This window comes from Dermacentor variabilis, chromosome 4, assembly GCF_050947875.1.
Source record: "Dermacentor variabilis isolate Ectoservices chromosome 4, ASM5094787v1, whole genome shotgun sequence".
NCBI classification, from domain to species: Eukaryota; Metazoa; Arthropoda; class Arachnida; order Ixodida; family Ixodidae; genus Dermacentor; species Dermacentor variabilis.
The window spans coordinates 229,146,384-229,154,573 of record NC_134571.1 but is presented as its reverse complement, the minus strand read 5'-3'; the positions used below and the strand labels follow the sequence as shown (position 1 = coordinate 229,154,573).

At 44.9% G+C, this 8,190-nt stretch overlaps 1 long non-coding RNA gene across 2 annotated transcripts; it reads right to left on the bottom strand.

Moving 5' to 3' along the window:
• Positions 1-507: 507 nt before the first annotated feature.
• Positions 508-3,947, bottom strand: LOC142580160 (uncharacterized). 2 transcript variants are annotated; one of them, XR_012827598.1, is made up of 3 exons: positions 3,614-3,947; positions 3,018-3,106; positions 508-677 (listed from the first exon to the last, which is right to left on the bottom strand). It is a non-coding gene; the product is annotated as an uncharacterized LOC142580160 (long non-coding RNA). The 2 variants fall into 2 exon arrangements; XR_012827597.1 differs by lacking the exon at positions 3,018-3,106.
• Positions 3,948-8,190: the final 4,243 nt, after the last annotated feature.

Below are 8,190 nucleotides of genomic sequence, written 5' to 3'. Positions count from 1 at the left end.
TGTGGTAACAAAAAATGTCTGCCATTCCTTTTTTGTTTTCAGGGCCTTTTTTCACTAGCACTTCATCTTACCCAATTTGGGAGGAATTTGTCTGCGGTACAAAGGTTTCTTGACGAGTCACTTGTATGCCAGAGCGGCGAGCTCTATATAAACGAATTCTGAAGTGAAAGTTGAGTGTTGAAATGTTACCTGTGGCAAGGATGATATATAGCATGCTAAAAAAATTATTTTGAGAACTCCATCAGCATATAATAAGGAAACTTTATGCCTTTGAACTTCATATTTATGCTGAAATAAATTTCCTTTAGATTTCTGTGGCATTCTATATTCCTGTAGTTGCCATTATGTGGCAAGTTTTAATCGCATTTCACGTTTTTTTATGTTGCACATGCTACGTACACCTGCTTCAAACTGTGTTTCATGCTATGAAGGGTGCAAATAGGGTTTATTTTCTGAATTCCCTGCAATCACATGCTTCTTTTCTTGGGCAATAGAGGACTTGAGAAATGTATTTTCCAAATCTTTTATTACAGTTATTGTAATGAGTGAATGTGTAACACAAAAATGAAGCTTGCACCAAGTGGTCATATGGACGGATTGACTCCATTAAAATTGCTGGCTTTACTCCAATATTCTGAAGAAGACCTCCGAAGTCAATGTGAATTCTTGAGCAGCATCTGTAACGATTGCAGAATTAGTCCAGCTTAAGACCAGAGAGAACAAGGCACTCATGTAATGGAACATTTGTCACATTTCACAAAATGGAGGGGAGGGAAATAACTTTCACCACCGTGATTAGTCAATTCTAATCAAAATAGAATGTAAACAGCATATATTCTCTTGGGAACTGAAGACAGCACAGAGCCTTTAAGCAGGTTGTTACTACTACCGCCTGATAGGCTTTGTGTATCTGCCAACTGTTACGATTTTATGGCAAGATGTCCGATTCATAGACCATGTAAAATTATTGCCGTCCATACAACAATCACAACTTTTCATTTGCTTCCTATTTATGGCTGAACTGATTTCAGCAGAATGCAAATATATAGTCATCAAGATGTTTTTTCAGAGAGTTACTATTTGTACCCACTACACTATTCTGGATGGATGGAAGGTAGGGGCATCCCCTTTGAAACGGTGTGATGGCAGTCGCCACCATGCTCAGGTTTTTATTTTGCCTTCTATTTTTGTTTACCTGTGTTGTGTGTTATTAAATTCGTGATTTTGTTTAAATACGTCTTCCTTATTAAATTCGTGATTTTCCTTAAATACGTCTTCATACCCTTTTAACCTTACGTCACCTCTGCTTTTGAGCCACCAATCCTCCAATCGCCTTTTGCTAATTTCCACCGCATATTTATTTACATGACTATCGTTATCTCTGAACCCTAGGCCTCAGGAAGCGTGACTGTGGCCGCATCGACATCGGGCTTGATACCATCACATTTTAGTATGAGGTGTTCCATTGTTTCTACATATTTACCACACACAGTACATGTGTCTTCTTCTTCGTTAAATTTCTTTTTATAGCTCCGCGTTTTAAGACATCCTGACCTAGCTTCAAAGAGTAGGGCACTGTCTCTTGAGTTATCATAAAATGCTTCCTTCCTGATCTGCTGCTTCCAGTATCGATATAGTTCCACACTATGCTTCTTTTCCATTGAATTTATCCAATTTTTACCTTCCGCGTTTTTAACCTGTCGTTTAATGCTCTGTCTTTCTTCATCCTCGTGTCTGGCATACTTACTGGTTAGCTTCCTAGTTCTTTTCCGCCATTGTGAGTCAACGCTCTTTCTGTATAGGTATTTAAATACCTTAGCTGCCCACCTGTTATCGTCCAATTTCCTCAGACGTTTTTCGTATAGGTTTTACCCTGAGCTTCCCGTGCTTCGAACGATGCCCAGCCCATATCCCCTTTTACTGCTTCGTTTGTGGTTTTCCCGTGGGCACCTAGTGCTAATCTTCCCACAGCTCTCCGATTTACTTCTTTTCTTGACTGAACCTCTGCCCTTAAACACGGGAACGCATTCCCAAAAGTAAGCCCCGGCATCATTACTACCTTCCAAATACTTCTCAGTACCTCATACCTGTTGTACCCCCACAATGCCCTATGTTTCATTATCCCGGCATCTCTTCGCCCTTTTGCTAGGAGAGACTGTTCGTGCTTTTCCGTGTACATCTGTCCTTTGTTTATCCATACCCCAAGATATTTCTATTTGGCCACTCGGGGGTATTTCATGGCCTTGTAAGCTCCTGATCAGTTGTATCGTTGAAAAACGTGTATCATTGATTCTGACCTACCAGCGGCAGCGCCACCACTAAGATGGCAGGTGAAATTTTGGCTATCATTATATGAATATTCCATGAATAAGCAATACGAACATTTCTGTTTTTCAGTGATGCAAATAATGTTTTGATGCCAATTTCTGATGCTGATTTTTGGTGCATTTTTTTAAAGTGTCCCTACAGGTAATTCTTCGAGAATAATTTCTGTATGTCTTCGCCAATGAAAGAACTAGTATTTTTCGAACAATTTTAGTGTTTCTTGGCTTTAGCAGTAGTAGTAGTATGTTTTACATTCTAAAGTTGGCTGATCGGGCTTTTCATTAGAGACTTAAAATAACGAACTCAGTTGCACTGAATGAATCTCCGCGGAGATAGCGCATAGCGTTTTCTACTCTACTAAATAATGCAGTCAGGCATGGTCTGCCTTCCTGGCTTTCAAGCTGTTCACCAATTCAGCATCAAGCAGCAGAAAGTCGGCACCTTTGTGGCACATCTCTCTTTACACATGTGGTTTTGAACAAATTAGACAAATTGTCAGTTATGCAGGTTCATTAATATTGGACTGACCAACACCTTTTGCATAATACTGCTATAGCAAGTAGACTTGTTTCTGCAAAATTGCTGGAAGTTGCAAATGGTGCATATTGTCAAACAGTTACAAGAATGTGAATATTAGAGACAATGTTGGGGTCTTTTTAAAAATAATGTGGCAACTTAAGTTTGAAACATACTTGCTGCTGATGTGTATTCACTGCATTTTCCAGTCAATCTCGTAACGAAGTTTGAACATCTCACGAATCCAGATATAAGAACTAAATGTCTAAGAAAAATTATATATATATATATATATATATATATATATATATATATATATATATATATATATATATATATATATATATATATACACGATTTGCCTTATGGCAGCTTTGAAAGAAAAAAAAAATATGTACCGCAATAATGCTTCGTGCAGCGATGCAGCTCGCGTGGTCATGAATAGAGCAAAGGACAATTATTCCTGGCGCTAGTACAGAGGCAGGTCGAATGTAAAGATGCGCTGTTTTGGTGCTCCTTTATGCCATAGAAGTATCCAGCGAAAATTATTTTGCACACGCTTCTTTGCACCAGCTTGCACCAGGCGGGCTGCTGCGCAGTGTGAGGCGCACCCCAAAGTGTTAAACTTCGCGGGAAGCGTATAGTTATTTCGTGGTGCGAAGAGCCCCGCGCTCAGGAGGAGCTGGGTGTATCGTTGCAGAGCCAAGCATAAGTCCCACGTTGCCAACATGCTTGCTAAGATAGCACACGTATAATGCAAAATTGTACTTACATTTCGTCCAGTGTAGTCCGACGCATGGTAATGTGGCCAACGGGCGTGCGCGGCTGTTCAGTCAGTTCGCATGAGCGCCGCCATTTGCACTCGGCAAGGTCGCAGCGTCTCCACCATTGCCATGACAACAGGCGTTAATTTCAGCAATGGGCGTCGCGTACAGTATTTTTATGATTTACGAAATCTTGTTTAACAATACATAAGCCACAGTACACTTAGCTTTTAGCTGACTTCTTTCAAAGCAGCGGAAGTCACGTGACCTGCTTTGGCCTATAGTGCCACGCCCCGTTGTAGCTGCTAGCGGATGAAAATACGCGCCCCGGGCACAGCAGACACGGCCGAGCCCCATATGCGGCTGTGTGCGACTGGCGGCCGCGCATCGTTACGTAACTTCCCAAGTAACAATACGAGTCGGTTGTGGCGCTTAACTTGGTAGAGCAGTAAACGAGGGATCCAAAAGAACTGTGATTGTTCCGCAAATATATATTTCTTTATAATTCTTCCAGAGCTAATTAAAAAAAGCGCTACTCTGATCGGATACAAGCCTGCAACGAAGCTTCGCCCACACCCTTATAACCGCCAGCCACTGTTCCTCCGCGAGGCTGCAAAATTCGTACTTCAAACTTTTTCTGTTACCCAAATAAGGCAGTAAGTAACCACAAAAATAAAATTATTAGCGCGTAATTTTACACCTTTTCCCTCCTCAATTATAGTAGAATGGCGAATGCCTAATTCTTCACAGAAGTGAAATAACATGCTTGCTTTGCTACAACTATTTGTTAAGTTTCGCTTCAGATGGCAGTGAAGTTTCATTCATAAAATGGGTTCAGCAGTTATATGAACTGCTCCACAGACTTTTGAAGAGTGGAATACGTCTCTTGCACACCTCATTGCTTCCGCCTATGAAGACTCTTCAAGAACAGCAGACGCTCCGGAGGTATCAAGCATGACGCCATTTTGAAAAGGCCCCATGACGACATTGCTTCTGTGATTGGCTGGCGGAGTAACACAACTCCGCGCGGTCCCTGTGCCTTTGGTGCCAAATGGTCCTTTTTTAAGTTCTATTCCACGAATCTTTATTTTACACTTTCGCTTCGTTACTTGTTCTTGGAAGTGTTCTTCCTGCGCGAGTCCATTTCACGTGGTTTTTTTGTTTGCCAAGTAAAGGAGAGGTGTATCGCACATGCGTACCAGTAAAATACACCTTATTTCATTTCTCTTTTGTGGGTTTACGAGTTTTTATGGCGAATGGTGGGCGTTATTCACATTTGCACTAGTAAAGGTACCTCCCCCCCCCCTCACTTGCATAGAAAAGTTACCTCCGGGTTGGGTCCCCCCCCGAAAAAAATCCTGGGTACGTGCCTGTCTACGGTTGAGTAGCCTTAGCGGAATCCTGTCTGGACCTTTGGTTGACAAAAGTCTAAGGTGTTCCCGATTCTATTTACCTTGGTAAATACTTTGTAGGCAACGAAGAGTAAGCTGATCGGTCTCTAATTTTTTACGTCTTTGGCGTCCCCTTCCTTATGCATGATGTTGGCGTTCTTCCAACATTCCGGTACGCTCGAGGTCATGAGGCCTTGCGTATACAGTGTGGCCAGTTTTTGTAGAACAATCTGCCCACCATCCTTCAACAAATCTGCTGTTACCTGATCCTCCCCAGCTGCCTTCACCCTTTGCATAGTCCCAAGGCTTTCTTTACTTCTTCCGGCGTTACTTGTGGGATTTCAAATTCCTCTAGATTATTCACTCTTCCATTATCGTCGTGGAAGAAAGAATAGTCTAGATGAATGTGCTCCGACATGGTGCCCCAGAAGTCCTCATCACCGACAAAGGAACGGCCTTTACAGCTGAGCTCACCCAAGTAAATCTGCAGCACAGCCAGACAAGCCACAAGAGGATTTACTGTCTACCACCTGCAGACGAATGGTCTTACGGAGTGGCTGAACAAGACCCTCGCTAACATACTAGCAATGCACCCCGACGTTGAGCACAAGTCATGGGTTACCGTCCTGCTCTAGGTAACCTTCGCTTATAACACGGCAGTGCAAGAAAAACTTAAATCCCGCTGTTTGATCAAGCTCGTTTACCGGAGGAACCCGACGACGACTCTTGCCGCCATGCTGCCACACGTCCCAGACAAAGAGAATTTCGACGTCATCGTCTATCTCCAGCATGCCAAAGAAAACCCACAGCTCGCCCGCATGCGCATCAAGAACCAGCAGAGGACCGGCAGTCGGCACTACAATCTTCGACGACGCTACGTGGAATACCAGCCCAGTAAGAGTTTGGTTCTGGACTGCAATACAATGACAAGGACTTAGCAAGAAATTGTTATGACGCTATTTCGAACCCTACAAGATCACCCGACGTATTGGCGCACTGGACTATGAGGTCTTGACAGATGGCATTTTGCGGTGACAGCAGTGTTGCATCTTAAGACCTCTTACGCTCACTGACGAACTTTGTTATTTTGTGGTCTCTTTACTACGGGTGTTCTTGTTTTTCGCTTTCGTGTTTGCAGAACTGCGACGATACTGCTTAACAGGGGGGTATTGACATGTGTACTTGTATCTTAAACCGGTGACTGCTTTTCACCGGCTAACAAATGTTAGACGTGATCCCTTGGCGCAGGGCACATCTGCATGCATCAGAAGTTTTCCGAATGTTATGGATGATTCTATCCGTTGTCTGCTGTCACGGAACCTTGTGTAATGTGACTGTATGAGCGACGTGAATTGTGTGGTACTTTGTGGAAGACACGCGGGCACCAGCGATTACTCCGGAACCTTTGATGACTCATGTATACAAGACGACGCGCTTGACCTTCTCATCAGATTTCGATGATCGCCAACTGTACGTGTTCGCCGTTATCATTGTGTTTTGATTGTAATTTGCTTTTGTGGGCACAGATTCACCCAATAAGACGTTAAGCTATTTACTGTTTTGCTCCTGTGTTCTTGACGGTCACTACAACATGACAATATTGTTACGATAAAGCTACAGAGAGAACGGAAGAAGAGACTGAAGTGCGTTTGTCTTTGCAGCGGCTTGGTGTCGGCCCCTTTTCATCAATTCATCTTTAAATAAACGCACCGCATCATAAGTTTTGTTGGACTGTGCGGGGTAAAACAACGATGCCCCCGAAGCACGACGATGAACCGCCCGCAGAAGCGCAATCCCTGGAGCTTCGCCGAAGTCGCCGAATTGCCGGTCTGCCACCACAGATGGCTTCCAACGGCTACAACCCACCACCTTCTCCCAGCTACCCATGGCAGCCCTATATAGGACCACGAACCTTCGCCAGAAAAGCCGGGGGAGACGTGGATGGATGGCTCAGCTTTTACCAACGCGCAAGTCGGTGCAATAGCTGGAACACCACCCAGCTTCACAACGTTGCTTTCTTCCTCAAGGGAACCACGTATGTGTGGCTTGAAAACCATGAAGAAAGCATGACGATGTGGGAAAAGTTTGTAGACGAAATCAGGAAGTGCTTCGGAGATTCAGCAGCTAAAAAGAAGCGTGCAGAGCAAACTCTAATGCAGTGAGCCCAAGTTCCCGGCGAAACCTGCATGACGTACCTCGAGGAAGTGCTGAAGTCGTGCAAGGCCCTGGACCCTCAGATGACAAAAAAGGACAAAGTTGGTCATCTTTTAAAGGGGATCGCCGAGGACATGTACCAGTTCTTCATCGGAAAAGACAGTCTGGACTCCGCAAGTGACGTGATTCGGCACTGCCATACATTTGAAGCCTTGAAAGCTCGGCATATCACACCGAAGTTCAGCTGCCTGGCCAATGTAACTAACATCGCCGATGTTGACGTTGTCCCAGCTCCATCCGACCTTGCGTCAGTTATTCGGCAAATGGTGTGCGAGGAGCTTGACCAACATGAGGCTGCTTCCCTCTTGACTCCGCGGGCTCGAAAGCCCTTTTCTCACTGAGACTTCCGTGAGACGTCCACCAACGCCACCTCCGTAGACGCCTATAACTTCACTCCTCGTTCAAGAGCACCAAACCCTACTACTATGAATGCGCATCCTTACATCAGTTCCCCGATGGTTACTCACCCAGACCACCTGCAGTTTCTCAAGAGTGGGACAGCCGTGCCAGTTATCCTGCTACTGATAATTTCGGTGCGTCCCATGAGCGCCCCGTCTGCTTCCAATGTGGTATTCGCAGTCACGGCACCAGATTTTGTCCTCATTGCCGTCGCACATCACCACCGTCCCATGAGTGACCAGCACTTTTTATCGGCGTAGCAATCGGCCTGGCGACAAGACATGCTGGCCTTCTGACTCCAACAGCAGGGCAAACCACCAGGCGAATTACCGTAGCAACTTGCCAGCTTCTGTGTGGAGCTTGATGCCGCCACCTTTGCACCAGTGCAGGTCTCCATCTCCCCGCCGATGTCTCACGTCACCGCCGCTGGGAAACTAGGCGGCGCGACCAATGGAGGTGACGTCGCCAGTCATCAACTATATGCCCCTATGCCTCCGCCAGTCACCGTGTGTCGTAACAAGATTCGTGTTTTAGTGGACAATGTTGCTACGTTGGCCTTGGTGGACACAGGAGCGCGTGTC